The sequence below is a fragment of the Danio rerio genome, chromosome 13 (genome assembly GCF_052040795.2).
Source record: "Danio rerio strain M-AB ecotype USA chromosome 13, GRCz13ab, whole genome shotgun sequence".
Lineage (NCBI taxonomy): Eukaryota > Metazoa > Chordata > Actinopteri > Cypriniformes > Danionidae > Danio > Danio rerio.
In genome coordinates this window covers 48,545,858-48,562,911 of record NC_141033.1, presented here as the reverse complement: position 1 = coordinate 48,562,911, position 17,054 = coordinate 48,545,858, and the positions used below count along the sequence as shown (strand labels likewise).

Sequence of the window (17,054 nt, the reverse complement as noted above, 5' to 3'; positions counted from 1 at the left end):
GAAGTGCACGAAAAACATGCGACACAAGCTAAACATGTGTTGCAAAAATAGAAACGGTTTCTAAAATAGAAATGTCACGAAAAAAAGCGAAAATGTGAAGTGTGCACCAAAACATGCGACACAAGCTAAACATGTGTCGCAAAAATAGAAACGGTTTCTAAAATAGAAATATCAAAAAGCTAGGGTGCTCTGATCGGTCAGGTTGCCTTGTGTGCTCTGACTGGTCAGTTGGACCCTGGGTCCTCTGGTTGGTCAGGTGGCCGTACGTGCGCTTATTAATCTGAAAGCTGATGTGCTCTTCATGGGCCGTACGTGCGCTGATTAATCTGAAAGCTGATGTGCTCTCTTGATCGACCGGGTGGCCTGGGGTGCTCTGATTGGTCAGGAGGCAGCTGTGTGCACTGGCTGGTCAAGTGCCTTACACCGTGCCTTCGCAAAACATGCGACGCAAGCTAAACATGTGTCGCAAAAATAGAAAAGATATCTAAAAGCTGAATGTCGCTAAAAAAATCGAAAATGTGAAGTGCACGCACAACATGCGACGCAAGCTAAACGTGTCGCAGAAATAGAAACGATGTCTAAAATCGAAATGTCACAAAAAAAATAGAAAATGTTAAGTGCACGCAAAACATGCGACACAAGCTAAACATGTGTCGCTAAATAGAAACGGTGTCTAAAATAGAAATGTCACAAAAAAAAATCGAAAATGTGAAGTGCACGAAAAATATGTGACACAAGCTAAACATGTGTCGCAAAAATAGAAACGGTTTCTAAAATAGAAATGTCACGAAAAAAAGCGAAAATGTGAAGTGTGCACCAAAACATGCGACACAAGCTAAACATGTGTCGCAAAAATAGAAACGGTTTCTAAAATAGAAATGTCAAAAAGCTAGGGTGCTCTGATCGGTCAGGTTGCCTTGTGTGCTCTGACTGGTCAGTTGGACCCTGGGTCCTCTGGTTGGTCAGGTGGCCGTACGTGCGCTTATTAATCTGAAAGCTGATGTGCTCTTCTTGGGCCGTACGTGCGCTGATTAATCTGAAAGCTGATGTGCTCTCTTGATCGACCGGGTGGCCTGGGGTGCTCTGATTGGTCAGGAGGCAGCTGTGTGCACTGGCTGGTCAAGTGCCTTACACCGTGCCTTCGCAAAACATGCGACGCAAGCTAAACATGTGTCGCAAAAAAAGAAAGAGTCTAAAATAGACTTGTCACGAAAAAAATCGAAAATGTCACTTGTGCACCAAAACATGCGACGCAAGCTAATCATGTGTCGCAGAAATAGAAACTGTCTAAAATCCAAATGTCACGAAAAAAATCGAAAATGTGAAGTGCACGCAAAACATGCGACACAAGCTAAACATGTGTCGTTAAATAGAAACGGTGTCTAAAATAAAAAATGTCACGAAAACAATAAAAAATGTTAAGTGCACGCAAAACATGCGACACAAGCTAAACATGTGTCGCTAAATAGAAACGGTGTCTAAAATAGAAATGTCACGAAACAAATTAAAAATGTGAAGTGCACGCAAAACATGCGACACAAGCTAAACATGTGTCGTTAAATAGAAACGTGTCTAAAATAGAAATGTCACAAAAAAAATCGAAAATGTGAAGTGCACGCAAAACATGCGTCACAAGCTAAACATGTGTCGCTAAATAGAAACGGTGTCTAAAATAGAAATGTCACGAAACAAATTAAAAATGTGAAGTGCACGCAAAACATGCGACACAAGCTAAACATGTGTCGTTAAATAGAAACGTGTCTAAAATAGAAATGTCACAAAAATAATCGAAAATGTGAAGTGCACGAAAAACATGCGACACAAGCTAAACATGTGTTGCAAAAATAGAAACGGTTTCTAAAATAGAAATGTCACGAAAAAAATCGAAAATGTGAAGTGTGCACCAAAACATGCGACACAAGCTAAACATGTGTCGCAAAAATAGAAACGGTTTCTAAAATAGAAATATCAAAAAGCTAGGGTGCTCTGATCGGTCAGGTTGCCTTGTGTGCTCTGACTGGTCAGTTGGACCCTGGGTCCTCTGGTTGGTCAGGTGGCCGTACGTGCGCTTATTAATCTGAAAGCTGATGTGCTCTTCATGGGCCGTACGTGCGCTGATTAATCTGAAAGCTGATGTGCTCTCTTGATCGACAGGGTGGCCTGGGGTGCTCTGATTGGTCAGGAGGCAGCTGTGTGCACTGGCTGGTCAAGTGCCTTACACCGTGCCTTCGCAAAACATGCGACGCAAGCTAAACATGTGTCGCAAAAATAGAAAAGATATCTAAAAGCTGAATGTCGCTAAAAAAATCGAAAATGTGAAGTGCACGCACAACATGCGACGCAAGCTAAACATGTGTCGCAGAAATAGAATTGATGTCTAAAATCGAAATGTCACAAAAAAAATCGAAAATGTTAAGTGCACGCAAAACATGCGACACAAGCTAAACATGTGTCGCTAAATAGAAACGGTGTCTAAAATAGAAATGTCACAAAAAAATCGAAAATGTGAAGTGCACGAAAAATATGCGACACAAGCTAAACATGTGTCGCAAAAATAGAAACGGTTTCTAAAATAGAAATGTCACGAAAAAAAGCGAAAATGTGAAGTGTGCACCAAAACATGCGACACAAGCTAAACATGTGTCGCAAAAATAGAAACGGTTTCTAAAATAGAAATGTTAAAAAGCTAGGGTGCTCTGATCGGTCAGGTTGCCTTGTGTGCTCTGACTGGTCAGTTGGACCCTGGGTCCTCTGGTTGGTCAGGTGGCCGTACGTGCGCTTATTAATCTGAAAGCTGATGTGCTCTTCATGGGCCGTACGTGCGCTGATTAATCTGAAAGCTGATGTGCTCTCTTGATCGACCGGGTGGCCTGGGGTGCTCTGATTGGTCAGGAGGCAGCTGTGTGCACTGGCTGGTCAAGTGCCTTACACCGTGCCTTCGCAAAACATGCGACGCAAGCTAAACATGTGTCGCAAAAATAGAAAAGATATCTAAAAGCTGAATGTCGCTAAAAAAATCGAAAATGTGAAGTGCACGCACAACATGCGACGCAAGCTAAACATGTGTCGCAGAAATAGAAACGATGTCTAAAATCGAAATGTCACAAAAAAAATCGAAAATGTTAAGTGCACGCAAAACATGCGACACAAGCTAAACATGTGTCGCTAAATAGAAACGGTGTCTAAAATAGAAATGTCACAAAAAAAATCGAAAATGTTAAGTGCACGCAAAACATGCGACACAAGCTAAACATGTGTCGCTAAATAGAAACGGTGTCTAAAATAGAAATGTCACGAAAAAAAGCGAAAATGTGAAGTGTGCACCAAAACATGCGACACAAGCTAAACATGTGTCGCAAAAATAGAAACAGTTTCTAAAATAGAAATGTCAAAAAGCTAGGGTGCTCTGATCGGTCAGGTTGCCTTGTGTGCTCTGACTGGTCAGTTGGACCCTGGGTCCTCTGGTTGGTCAGGTGGCCGTACGTGCGCTTATTAATCTGAAAGCTGATGTGCTCTTCATGGGCCGTACGTGCGCTGATTAATCTGAAAGCTGATGTGCTGTCTTGATCGACCGGGTGGCCTGGGGTGCTCTGATTGGTCAGGAGGCAGCTGTGTGCACTGGCTGGTCAAGTGCCTTACACCGTGCCTTCGCAAAACATGCGACGCAAGCTAAACATGTGTCGCAAAAAAAGAAAGAGTCTAAAATAGACTTGTCACGAAAAAAATCGAAAATGTCACTTGTGCACCAAAACATGCGACGCAAGCTAATCATGTGTCGCAGAAATAGAAACTGTCTAAAATCCAAATGTCACGAAAAAAATCGAAAATGTGAAGTGCACGCAAAACATGCGACACAAGCTAAACATGTGTCGCTAAATAGAAACGGTGTCTAAAATAAAAATGTCACGAAAACAATAAAAAATGTTAAGTGCACGCAAAACATGCGACACAAGCTAAACATGTGTCGCTAAATAGAAACGGTGTCTAAAATAGAAATGTCACGAAACAAATTAAAAATGTGAAGTGCACGCAAAACATGCGACACAAGCTAAACATGTGTCGTTAAATAGAAACGTGTCTAAAATAGAAATGTCACAAAAATAATCGAAAATGTGAAGTGCACGAAAAACATGCGACACAAGCTAAACATGTGTTGCAAAAATAGAAACGGTTTCTAAAATAGAAATGTCACGAAAAAAAGCGAAAATGTGAAGTGTGCACCAAAACATGCGACACAAGCTAAACATGTGTCGCAAAAATAGAAACGGTTTCTAAAATAGAAATATCAAAAAGCTAGGGTGCTCTGATCGGTCAGGTTGCCTTGTGTGCTCTGACTGGTCAGTTGGACCCTGGGTCCTCTGGTTGGTCAGGTGGCCGTACGTGCGCTTATTAATCTGAAAGCTGATGTGCTCTTCATGGGCCGTACGTGCGCTGATTAATCTGAAAGCTGATGTGCTCTCTTGATCGACCGGGTGGCCTGGGGTGCTCTGATTGGTCAGGAGGCAGCTGTGTGCACTGGCTGGTCAAGTGCCTTACACCGTGCCTTCGCAAAACATGCGACGCAAGCTAAACATGTGTCGCAAAAAAAGAAAGAGTCTAAAATAGACTTGTCACGAAAAAAATCGAAAATGTCACTTGTGCACCAAAACATGCGACGCAAGCTAATCATGTGTTGCAGAAATAGAAACTGTCTAAAATCCAAATGTCACTAAAAAAATCAAAAATGTGAAGTGCACGCAAAACATGCGACACAAGCTAAACATGTGTCGTTAAATAGAAACGGTGTCTAAAATAAAAATGTCACGAAAACAATAAAAAATGTTAAGTGCACGCAAAACATGCGACACAAGCTAAACATGTGTCGCTAAATAGAAACGGTGTCTAAAATAGAAATGTCACGAAACAAATTAAAAATGTGAAGTGCACGCAAAACATGCGACACAAGCTAAACATGTGTCGTTAAATAGAAACGTGTCTAAAATAGAAATGTCACAAAAAAAATCGAAAATGTGAAGTGCCCGAAAAACATGCGACACAAGCTAAACATGTGTTGCAAAAATAGAAACGGTTTCTAAAATAGAAATGTCACAAAAAAAATCGAAAATGTTAAGTGCACGCAAAATATGCGACACAAGCTAAACATGTGTCGCTAAATAGAAACGTGTCTAAAATAGAAATGTCACAAAAAAAAATCGAAAATGTGAAGTGCACAAAAAATATGCGACACAAGCTAAACATGTGTCGCAAAAATAGAAACGGTTTCTAAAATAGAAATGTCACGAAAAAAAGCGAAAATGTGAAGTGTGCACCAAAACATGCGACACAAGCTAAACATGTGTCGCAAAAATAGAAACGGTTTCTAAAATAGAAATGTCAAAAAGCTAGGGTGCTCTGATCGGTTAGGTTGCCTTGTGTGCTCTGACTGGTCAGTTGGACCCTGGGTCCTCTGGTTGGTCAGGTGGCCGTACGTGCGCTTATTAATCTGAAAGCTGATGTGCTCTTCATGGGCCGTACGTGCGCTGATTAATCTGAAAGCTGATGTGCTCTCTTGATCGACCGGGTGGCCTGGGGTGCTCTGATTGGTCAGGAGGCAGCTGTGTGCACTGGCTGGTCAAGTGCCTTACACCGTGCCTTCGCAAAACATGCGACGCAAGCTAAACATGTGTCGCAAAAATAGAAAAGATATCTAAAAGCTGAATGTCGCTAAAAAAATCGAAAATGTGAAGTGCACGCACAACATGCGACGCAAGCTAAACATGTGTCGCAGAAATAGAAACGATGTCTAAAATCGAAATGTCACAAAAAAAATCGAAAATGTTAAGTGCACGCAAAACATGCGACACAAGCTAAACATGTGTCGCTAAATAGAAACGGTGTCTAAAATAGAAATGTCACAAAAAAAATCGAAAATGTGAAGTGCACGAAAAACATGCGACACAAGCTAAACATGTGTTGCAAAAATAGAAACGGTTTCTAAAATAGAAATGTCACGAAAAAAAGCGAAAATGTGAAGTGTGCACCAAAACATGCGACACAAGCTAAACATGTGTCGCAAAAATAGAAACGGTTTCTAAAATAGAAATATCAAAAAGCTAGGGTGCTCTGATCGGTCAGGTTGCCTTGTGTGCTCTGACTGGTCAGTTGGACCCTGGGTCCTCTGGTTGGTCAGGTGGCCGTACGTGCGCTTATTAATCTGAAAGCTGATGTGCTCTTCATGGGCCGTACGTGCGCTGATTAATCTGAAAGCTGATGTGCTGTCTTGATCGACCGGGTGGCCTGGGGTGCTCTGATTGGTCAGGAGGCAGCTGTGTGCACTGGCTGGTCAAGTGCCTTACACCGTGCCTTCGCAAAACATGCGACGCAAGCTAAACATGTGTCGCAAAAAAAGAAAGAGTCTAAAATAGACTTGTCACGAAAAAAATCGAAAATGTCACTTGTGCACCAAAACATGCGACGCAAGCTAATCATGTGTCGCAGAAATAGAAACTGTCTAAAATCCAAATGTCACGAAAAAAATCGAAAATGTGAAGTGCACGCAAAACATGCGACACAAGCTAAACATGTGTCGCTAAATAGAAACGGTGTCTAAAATAAAAATGTCACGAAAACAATAAAAAATGTTAAGTGCACGCAAAACATGCGACACAAGCTAAACATGTGTCGCTAAATAGAAACGGTGTCTAAAATAGAAATGTCACGAAACAAATTAAAAATGTGAAGTGCACGCAAAACATGCGACACAAGCTAAACATGTGTCGTTAAATAGAAACGTGTCTAAAATAGAAATGTCACAAAAATAATCGAAAATGTGAAGTGCACGAAAAACATGCGACACAAGCTAAACATGTGTTGCAAAAATAGAAACGGTTTCTAAAATAGAAATGTCACGAAAAAAAGCGAAAATGTGAAGTGTGCACCAAAACATGCGACACAAGCTAAACATGTGTCGCAAAAATAGAAACGGTTTCTAAAATAGAAATATCAAAAAGCTAGGGTGCTCTGATCGGTCAGGTTGCCTTGTGTGCTCTGACTGGTCAGTTGGACCCTGGGTCCTCTGGTTGGTCAGGTGGCCGTACGTGCGCTTATTAATCTGAAAGCTGATGTGCTCTTCATGGGCCGTACGTGCGCTGATTAATCTGAAAGCTGATGTGCTCTCTTGATCGACCGGGTGGCCTGGGGTGCTCTGATTGGTCAGGAGGCAGCTGTGTGCACTGGCTGGTCAAGTGCCTTACACCGTGCCTTCGCAAAACATGCGACGCAAGCTAAACATGTGTCGCAAAAATAGAAAAGATATCTAAAAGCTGAATGTCGCTAAAAAAATCGAAAATGTGAAGTGCACGCACAACATGCGACGCAAGCTAAACGTGTCGCAGAAATAGAAACGATGTCTAAAATCGAAATGTCACAAAAAAAATAGAAAATGTTAAGTGCACGCAAAACATGCGACACAAGCTAAACATGTGTCGCTAAATAGAAACGGTGTCTAAAATAGAAATGTCACAAAAAAAATCGAAAATGTGAAGTGCACGAAAAATATGTGACACAAGCTAAACATGTGTCGCAAAAATAGAAACGGTTTCTAAAATAGAAATGTCACGAAAAAAAGCGAAAATGTGAAGTGTGCACCAAAACATGCGACACAAGCTAAACATGTGTCGCAAAAATAGAAACGGTTTCTAAAATAGAAATGTCAAAAAGCTAGGGTGCTCTGATCGGTCAGGTTGCCTTGTGTGCTCTGACTGGTCAGTTGGACCCTGGGTCCTCTGGTTGGTCAGGTGGCCGTACGTGCGCTTATTAATCTGAAAGCTGATGTGCTCTTCTTGGGCCGTACGTGCGCTGATTAATCTGAAAGCTGATGTGCTCTCTTGATCGACCGGGTGGCCTGGGGTGCTCTGATTGGTCAGGAGGCAGCTGTGTGCACTGGCTGGTCAAGTGCCTTACACCGTGCCTTCGCAAAACATGCGACGCAAGCTAAACATGTGTCGCAAAAAAAGAAAGAGTCTAAAATAGACTTGTCACGAAAAAAATCGAAAATGTCACTTGTGCACCAAAACATGCGACGCAAGCTAATCATGTGTCGCAGAAATAGAAACTGTCTAAAATCCAAATGTCACGAAAAAAATCGAAAATGTGAAGTGCACGCAAAACATGCGACACAAGCTAAACATGTGTCGTTAAATAGAAACGGTGTCTAAAATAAAAAATGTCACGAAAACAATAAAAAATGTTAAGTGCACGCAAAACATGCGACACAAGCTAAACATGTGTCGCTAAATAGAAACGGTGTCTAAAATAGAAATGTCACGAAACAAATTAAAAATGTGAAGTGCACGCAAAACATGCGACACAAGCTAAACATGTGTCGTTAAATAGAAACGTGTCTAAAATAGAAATGTCACAAAAAAAATCGAAAATGTGAAGTGCACGCAAAACATGCGTCACAAGCTAAACATGTGTCGCTAAATAGAAACGGTGTCTAAAATAGAAATGTCACGAAACAAATTAAAAATGTGAAGTGCACGCAAAACATGCGACACAAGCTAAACATGTGTCGTTAAATAGAAACGTGTCTAAAATAGAAATGTCACAAAAATAATCGAAAATGTGAAGTGCACGAAAAACATGCGACACAAGCTAAACATGTGTTGCAAAAATAGAAACGGTTTCTAAAATAGAAATGTCACGAAAAAAATCGAAAATGTGAAGTGTGCACCAAAACATGCGACACAAGCTAAACATGTGTCGCAAAAATAGAAACGGTTTCTAAAATAGAAATATCAAAAAGCTAGGGTGCTCTGATCGGTCAGGTTGCCTTGTGTGCTCTGACTGGTCAGTTGGACCCTGGGTCCTCTGGTTGGTCAGGTGGCCGTACGTGCGCTTATTAATCTGAAAGCTGATGTGCTCTTCATGGGCCGTACGTGCGCTGATTAATCTGAAAGCTGATGTGCTCTCTTGATCGACAGGGTGGCCTGGGGTGCTCTGATTGGTCAGGAGGCAGCTGTGTGCACTGGCTGGTCAAGTGCCTTACACCGTGCCTTCGCAAAACATGCGACGCAAGCTAAACATGTGTCGCAAAAATAGAAAAGATATCTAAAAGCTGAATGTCGCTAAAAAAATCGAAAATGTGAAGTGCACGCACAACATGCGACGCAAGCTAAACATGTGTCGCAGAAATAGAATTGATGTCTAAAATCGAAATGTCACAAAAAAAATCGAAAATGTTAAGTGCACGCAAAACATGCGACACAAGCTAAACATGTGTCGCTAAATAGAAACGGTGTCTAAAATAGAAATGTCACAAAAAAATCGAAAATGTGAAGTGCACGAAAAATATGCGACACAAGCTAAACATGTGTCGCAAAAATAGAAACGGTTTCTAAAATAGAAATGTCACGAAAAAAAGCGAAAATGTGAAGTGTGCACCAAAACATGCGACACAAGCTAAACATGTGTCGCAAAAATAGAAACGGTTTCTAAAATAGAAATGTTAAAAAGCTAGGGTGCTCTGATCGGTCAGGTTGCCTTGTGTGCTCTGACTGGTCAGTTGGACCCTGGGTCCTCTGGTTGGTCAGGTGGCCGTACGTGCGCTTATTAATCTGAAAGCTGATGTGCTCTTCATGGGCCGTACGTGCGCTGATTAATCTGAAAGCTGATGTGCTGTCTTGATCGACCGGGTGGCCTGGGGTGCTCTGATTGGTCAGGAGGCAGCTGTGTGCACTGGCTGGTCAAGTGCCTTACACCGTGCCTTCGCAAAACATGCGACGCAAGCTAAACATGTGTCGCAAAAAAAGAAAGAGTCTAAAATAGACTTGTCACGAAAAAAATCGAAAATGTCACTTGTGCACCAAAACATGCGACGCAAGCTAATCATGTGTCGCAGAAATAGAAACTGTCTAAAATCCAAATGTCACGAAAAAAATCGAAAATGTGAAGTGCACGCAAAACATGCGACACAAGCTAAACATGTGTCGCTAAATAGAAACGGTGTCTAAAATAAAAATGTCACGAAAACAATAAAAAATGTTAAGTGCACGCAAAACATGCGACACAAGCTAAACATGTGTCGCTAAATAGAAACGGTGTCTAAAATAGAAATGTCACGAAACAAATTAAAAATGTGAAGTGCACGCAAAACATGCGACACAAGCTAAACATGTGTCGTTAAATAGAAACGTGTCTAAAATAGAAATGTCACAAAAATAATCGAAAATGTGAAGTGCACGAAAAACATGCGACACAAGCTAAACATGTGTTGCAAAAATAGAAACGGTTTCTAAAATAGAAATGTCACGAAAAAAAGCGAAAATGTGAAGTGTGCACCAAAACATGCGACACAAGCTAAACATGTGTCGCAAAAATAGAAACGGTTTCTAAAATAGAAATATCAAAAAGCTAGGGTGCTCTGATCGGTCAGGTTGCCTTGTGTGCTCTGACTGGTCAGTTGGACCCTGGGTCCTCTGGTTGGTCAGGTGGCCGTACGTGCGCTTATTAATCTGAAAGCTGATGTGCTCTTCATGGGCCGTACGTGCGCTGATTAATCTGAAAGCTGATGTGCTCTCTTGATCGACCGGGTGGCCTGGGGTGCTCTGATTGGTCAGGAGGCAGCTGTGTGCACTGGCTGGTCAAGTGCCTTACACCGTGCCTTCGCAAAACATGCGACGCAAGCTAAACATGTGTCGCAAAAAAAGAAAGAGTCTAAAATAGACTTGTCACGAAAAAAATCGAAAATGTCACTTGTGCACCAAAACATGCGACGCAAGCTAATCATGTGTTGCAGAAATAGAAACTGTCTAAAATCCAAATGTCACTAAAAAAATCAAAAATGTGAAGTGCACGCAAAACATGCGACACAAGCTAAACATGTGTCGTTAAATAGAAACGGTGTCTAAAATAAAAATGTCACGAAAACAATAAAAAATGTTAAGTGCACGCAAAACATGCGACACAAGCTAAACATGTGTCGCTAAATAGAAACGGTGTCTAAAATAGAAATGTCACGAAACAAATTAAAAATGTGAAGTGCACGCAAAACATGCGACACAAGCTAAACATGTGTCGTTAAATAGAAACGTGTCTAAAATAGAAATGTCACAAAAAAAATCGAAAATGTGAAGTGCCCGAAAAACATGCGACACAAGCTAAACATGTGTTGCAAAAATAGAAACGGTTTCTAAAATAGAAATGTCACAAAAAAAATCGAAAATGTTAAGTGCACGCAAAATATGCGACACAAGCTAAACATGTGTCGCTAAATAGAAACGTGTCTAAAATAGAAATGTCACAAAAAAAAAATCGAAAATGTGAAGTGCACAAAAAATATGCGACACAAGCTAAACATGTGTCGCAAAAATAGAAACGGTTTCTAAAATAGAAATGTCACGAAAAAAAGCGAAAATGTGAAGTGTGCACCAAAACATGCGACACAAGCTAAACATGTGTCGCAAAAATAGAAACGGTTTCTAAAATAGAAATGTCAAAAAGCTAGGGTGCTCTGATCGGTCAGGTTGCCTTGTGTGCTCTGACTGGTCAGTTGGACCCTGGGTCCTCTGGTTGGTCAGGTGGCCGTACGTGCGCTTATTAATCTGAAAGCTGATGTGCTCTTCATGGGCCGTACGTGCGCTGATTAATCTGAAAGCTGATGTGCTCTCTTGATCGACCGGGTGGCCTGGGGTGCTCTGATTGGTCAGGAGGCAGCTGTGTGCACTGGCTGGTCAAGTGCCTTACACCGTGCCTTCGCAAAACATGCGACGCAAGCTAAACATGTGTCGCAAAAATAGAAAAGATATCTAAAAGCTGAATGTCGCTAAAAAAATCGAAAATGTGAAGTGCACGCACAACATGCGACGCAAGCTAAACATGTGTCGCAGAAATAGAAACGATGTCTAAAATCGAAATGTCACAAAAAAAATCGAAAATGTTAAGTGCACGCAAAACATGCGACACAAGCTAAACATGTGTCGCTAAATAGAAACGGTGTCTAAAATAGAAATGTCACAAAAAAAATCGAAAATGTGAAGTGCACGAAAAACATGCGACACAAGCTAAACATGTGTTGCAAAAATAGAAACGGTTTCTAAAATAGAAATGTCACGAAAAAAAGCGAAAATGTGAAGTGTGCACCAAAACATGCGACACAAGCTAAACATGTGTCGCAAAAATAGAAACGGTTTCTAAAATAGAAATATCAAAAAGCTAGGGTGCTCTGATCGGTCAGGTTGCCTTGTGTGCTCTGACTGGTCAGTTGGACCCTGGGTCCTCTGGTTGGTCAGGTGGCCGTACGTGCGCTTATTAATCTGAAAGCTGATGTGCTCTTCATGGGCCGTACGTGCGCTGATTAATCTGAAAGCTGATGTGCTGTCTTGATCGACCGGGTGGCCTGGGGTGCTCTGATTGGTCAGGAGGCAGCTGTGTGCACTGGCTGGTCAAGTGCCTTACACCGTGCCTTCGCAAAACATGCGACGCAAGCTAAACATGTGTCGCAAAAAAAGAAAGAGTCTAAAATAGACTTGTCACGAAAAAAATCGAAAATGTCACTTGTGCACCAAAACATGCAACGCAAGCTAATCATGTGTCGCAGAAATAGAAACTGTCTAAAATCCAAATGTCACGAAAAAAATCGAAAAAATGTGAAGTGCACGCAAAACATGCGACACAAGCTAAACATGTGTCGCTAAATAGAAACGGTGTCTAAAATAAAAATGTCACGAAAACAATAAAAAATGTTAAGTGCACGCAAAACATGCGACACAAGCTAAACATGTGTCGCTAAATAGAAACGGTGTCTAAAATAGAAATGTCACGAAACAAATTAAAAATGTGAAGTGCACGCAAAACATGCGACACAAGCTAAACATGTGTCGTTAAATAGAAACGTGTCTAAAATAGAAATGTCACAAAAAAAATCGAAAATGTGAAGTGCCCGAAAAACATGCGACACAAGCTAAACATGTGTTGCAAAAATAGAAACGGTTTCTAAAATAGAAATGTCACAAAAAAAATCGAAAATGTTAAGTGCACGCAAAACATGCGACACAAGCTAAACATGTGTCGCTAAATAGAAACGTGTCTAAAATAGAAATGTCACAAAAAAAAAAATCGAAAATGTGAAGTGCACAAAAAATATGCGACACAAGCTAAACATGTGTCGCAAAAATAGAAACGGTTTCTAAAATAGAAATGTCACGAAAAAAAGCGAAAATGTGAAGTGTGCACCAAAACATGCGACACAAGCTAAACATGTGTCGCAAAAATAGAAACGGTTTCTAAAATAGAAATGTCAAAAAGCTAGGGTGCTCTGATCGGTCAGGTTGCCTTGTGTGCTCTGACTGGTCAGTTGGACCCTGGGTCCTCTGGTTGGTCAGGTGGCCGTACGTGCGCTTATTAATCTGAAAGCTGATGTGCTCTTCATGGGCCGTACGTGCGCTGATTAATCTGAAAGCTGATGTGCTCTCTTGATCGACCGGGTGGCCTGGGGTGCTCTGATTGGTCAGGAGGCAGCTGTGTGCACTGGCTGGTCAAGTGCCTTACACCGTGCCTTCGCAAAACATGCGACGCAAGCTAAACATGTGTCGCAAAAATAGAAAAGATATCTAAAAGCTGAATGTCGCTAAAAAAATCGAAAATGTGAAGTGCACGCACAACATGCGACGCAAGCTAAACATGTGTCGCAGAAATAGAAACGATGTCTAAAATCGAAATGTCACAAAAAAAATCGAAAATGTTAAGTGCACGCAAAACATGCGACACAAGCTAAACATGTGTCGCTAAATAGAAACGGTGTCTAAAATAGAAATGTCACAAAAAAAATCGAAAATGTGAAGTGCACGAAAAACATGCGACACAAGCTAAACATGTGTTGCAAAAATAGAAACGGTTTCTAAAATAGAAATGTCACGAAAAAAAGCGAAAATGTGAAGTGTGCACCAAAACATGCGACACAAGCTAAACATGTGTCGCAAAAATAGAAACGGTTTCTAAAATAGAAATATCAAAAAGCTAGGGTGCTCTGATCGGTCAGGTTGCCTTGTGTGCTCTGACTGGTCAGTTGGACCCTGGGTCCTCTGGTTGGTCAGGTGGCCGTACGTGCGCTTATTAATCTGAAAGCTGATGTGCTCTTCATGGGCCGTACGTGCGCTGATTAATCTGAAAGCTGATGTGCTGTCTTGATCGACCGGGTGGCCTAGGGTGCTCTGATTGGTCAGGAGGCAGCTGTGTGCACTGGCTGGTCAAGTGCCTTACACCGTGCCTTCGCAAAACATGCGACGCAAGCTAAACATGTGTCGCAAAAAAAGAAAGAGTCTAAAATAGACTTGTCACGAAAAAAATCGAAAATGTCACTTGTGCACCAAAACATGCGACGCAAGCTAATCATGTGTCGCAGAAATAGAAACTGTCTAAAATCCAAATGTCACGAAAAAAATCGAAAATGTGAAGTGCACGCAAAACATGCGACACAAGCTAAACATGTGTCGCTAAATAGAAACGGTGTCTAAAATAAAAATGTCACGAAAACAATAAAAAATGTTAAGTGCACGCAAAACATGCGACACAAGCTAAACATGTGTCGCTAAATAGAAACGGTGTCTAAAATAGAAATGTCACGAAACAAATTAAAAATGTGAAGTGCACGCAAAACATGCGACACAAGCTAAACATGTGTCGTTAAATAGAAACGTGTCTAAAATAGAAATGTCACAAAAATAATCGAAAATGTGAAGTGCACGAAAAACATGCGACACAAGCTAAACATGTGTTGCAAAAATAGAAACGGTTTCTAAAATAGAAATGTCACGAAAAAAAGCGAAAATGTGAAGTGTGCACCAAAACATGCGACACAAGCTAAACATGTGTCGCAAAAATAGAAACGGTTTCTAAAATAGAAATATCAAAAAGCTAGGGTGCTCTGATCGGTCAGGTTGCCTTGTGTGCTCTGACTGGTCAGTTGGACCCTGGGTCCTCTGGTTGGTCAGGTGGCCGTACGTGCGCTTATTAATCTGAAAGCTGATGTGCTCTTCATGGGCCGTACGTGCGCTGATTAATCTGAAAGCTGATGTGCTGTCTTGATCGACCGGGTGGCCTGGGGTGCTCTGATTGGTCAGGAGGCAGCTGTGTGCACTGGCTGGTCAAGTGCCTTACACCGTGCCTTCGCAAAACATGCGACGCAAGCTAAACATGTGTCGCAAAAATAGAAAAGATATCTAAAAGCTGAATGTCGCTAAAAAAATCGAAAATGTGAAGTGCACGCACAACATGCGACGCAAGCTAAACATGTGTCGCAGAAATAGAATTGATGTCTAAAATCTAAATGTCACAAAAAAAATCGAAAATGTTAAGTGCACGCAAAACATGCGACACAAGCTAAACATGTGTCGCTAAATAGAAACGGTGTCTAAAATAGAAATGTCACAAAAATAATCGAAAATGTGAAGTGCACGAAAAACATGCGACACAAGCTAAACATGTGTTGCAAAAATAGAAACGGTTTCTAAAATAGAAATGTCACGAAAAAAAGCGAAAATGTGAAGTGTGCACCAAAACATGCGACACAAGCTAAACATGTGTCGCAAAAATAGAAACGGTTTCTAAAATAGAAATATCAAAAAGCTAGGGTGCTCTGATCGGTCAGGTTGCCATGTGTGCTCTGACTGGTTAGTTGGACCCTGGGTCCTCTGGTTGGTCAGGTGGCCGTACGTGCGCTTATTAATCTGAAAGCTGATGTGCTCTTCATGGGCCGTACGTGCGCTGATTAATCTGAAAGCTGATGTGCTCTCTTGATCGACCGGGTGGCCTGGGGTGCTCTGATTGGTCAGGAGGCAGCTGTGTGCACTGGCTGGTCAAGTGCCTTACACCGTGCCTTCGCAAAACATGCGACGCAAGCTAAACATGTGTCGCAAAAAAAGAAAGAGTCTAAAATAGACTTGTCACGAAAAAAATCGAAAATGTCACTTGTGCACCAAAACATGCGACGCAAGCTAATCATGTGTCGCAGAAATAGAAACTGTCTAAAATCCAAATGTCACGAAAAAAATCGAAAATGTGAAGTGCACGCAAAACATGCGACACAAGCTAAACATGTGTCGTTAAATAGAAACGGTGTCTAAAATAAAAAATGTCACGAAAACAATAAAAAATGTTAAGTGCACGCAAAACATGCAACACAAGCTAAACATGTGTCGCTAAATAGAAACGGTGTCTAAAATAGAAATGTCACGAAACAAATTAAAAATGTGAAGTGCACGCAAAACATGCGACACAAGCTAAACATGTGTCGTTAAATAGAAACGTGTCTAAAATAGAAATGTCACAAAAAAAATCGAAAATGTGAAGTGCACGAAAAACTTGCGACACAAGCTAAACATGTGTTGCAAAAATAGAAACGGTTTCTAAAGTAGAAATGTCTCGAAAAAAATCGAAAATGTGAAGTGTGCACCAAAACATGCGACACAAGCTAAACATGTGTCGCAAAAATAGAAACGGTTTCTAAAATAGAAATGTCAAAAAGCTAGGGTGCTCTGATCGGTCAGGTTGCCTTGTGTGCTCTGACTGGTCAGTTGGACCCTGGGTCCTCTGGTTGGTCAGGTGGCCGTACGTGCGCTTATTAATCTGAAAGCTGATGTGCTCTTCATGGGCCGTACGTGCGCTGATTAATCTGAAAGCTGATGTGCTCTCTTGATCGACCGGGTGGCCTGGGGTGCTCTGATTGGTCAGGAGGCAGCTGTGTGCACTGGCTGGTCAAGTGCCTTACACCGTGCCTTCGCAAAACATGCGACGCAAGCTAAACATGTGTCGCAAAAAAAGAAAGAGTCTAAAATAGACTTGTCACGAAAAAAATCGAAAATGTCACTTGTGCACCAAAACATGCGACGCAAGCTAATCATGTGTCGCAGAAATAGAAACTGTCTAAAATCCAAATGTCACGAAAAAAATCGAAAATGTGAAGTGCACGCAAAACATGCGACACAAGCTAAACATGTGTCGCAAAAATAGAAACGGTGTCTAAAATAAAAATGTCACGAAAAAAATGAAAAATGTTAAGTGCACACAAAACATGCGAC

At 41.3% G+C, this 17,054-nt stretch overlaps 1 protein-coding gene and 2 long non-coding RNA genes across 4 annotated transcripts in view; 2 read left to right on the top strand and 1 right to left on the bottom strand.

The window, feature by feature from the left end:
• The window catches only part of LOC147834307 (uncharacterized), an 84,849-nt gene that overhangs the window by 65,774 nt on the left and 2,021 nt on the right, over positions 1-17,054 (top strand). The window lies entirely within an intron of this gene.
• On the top strand, positions 17-3,803 carry LOC148679612 (uncharacterized). The gene is made up of 3 exons (XR_015944947.1): positions 17-1,611; positions 1,802-2,510; positions 3,128-3,803. It is a non-coding gene; the product is annotated as an uncharacterized LOC148679612 (long non-coding RNA).
• LOC147841197 (uncharacterized) lies at positions 3,319-5,800 on the bottom strand. The gene is made up of 3 exons (XR_015506396.2): positions 5,228-5,800; positions 4,140-5,039; positions 3,319-3,953 (listed from the first exon to the last, which is right to left on the bottom strand). It is a non-coding gene; the product is annotated as an uncharacterized LOC147841197 (long non-coding RNA).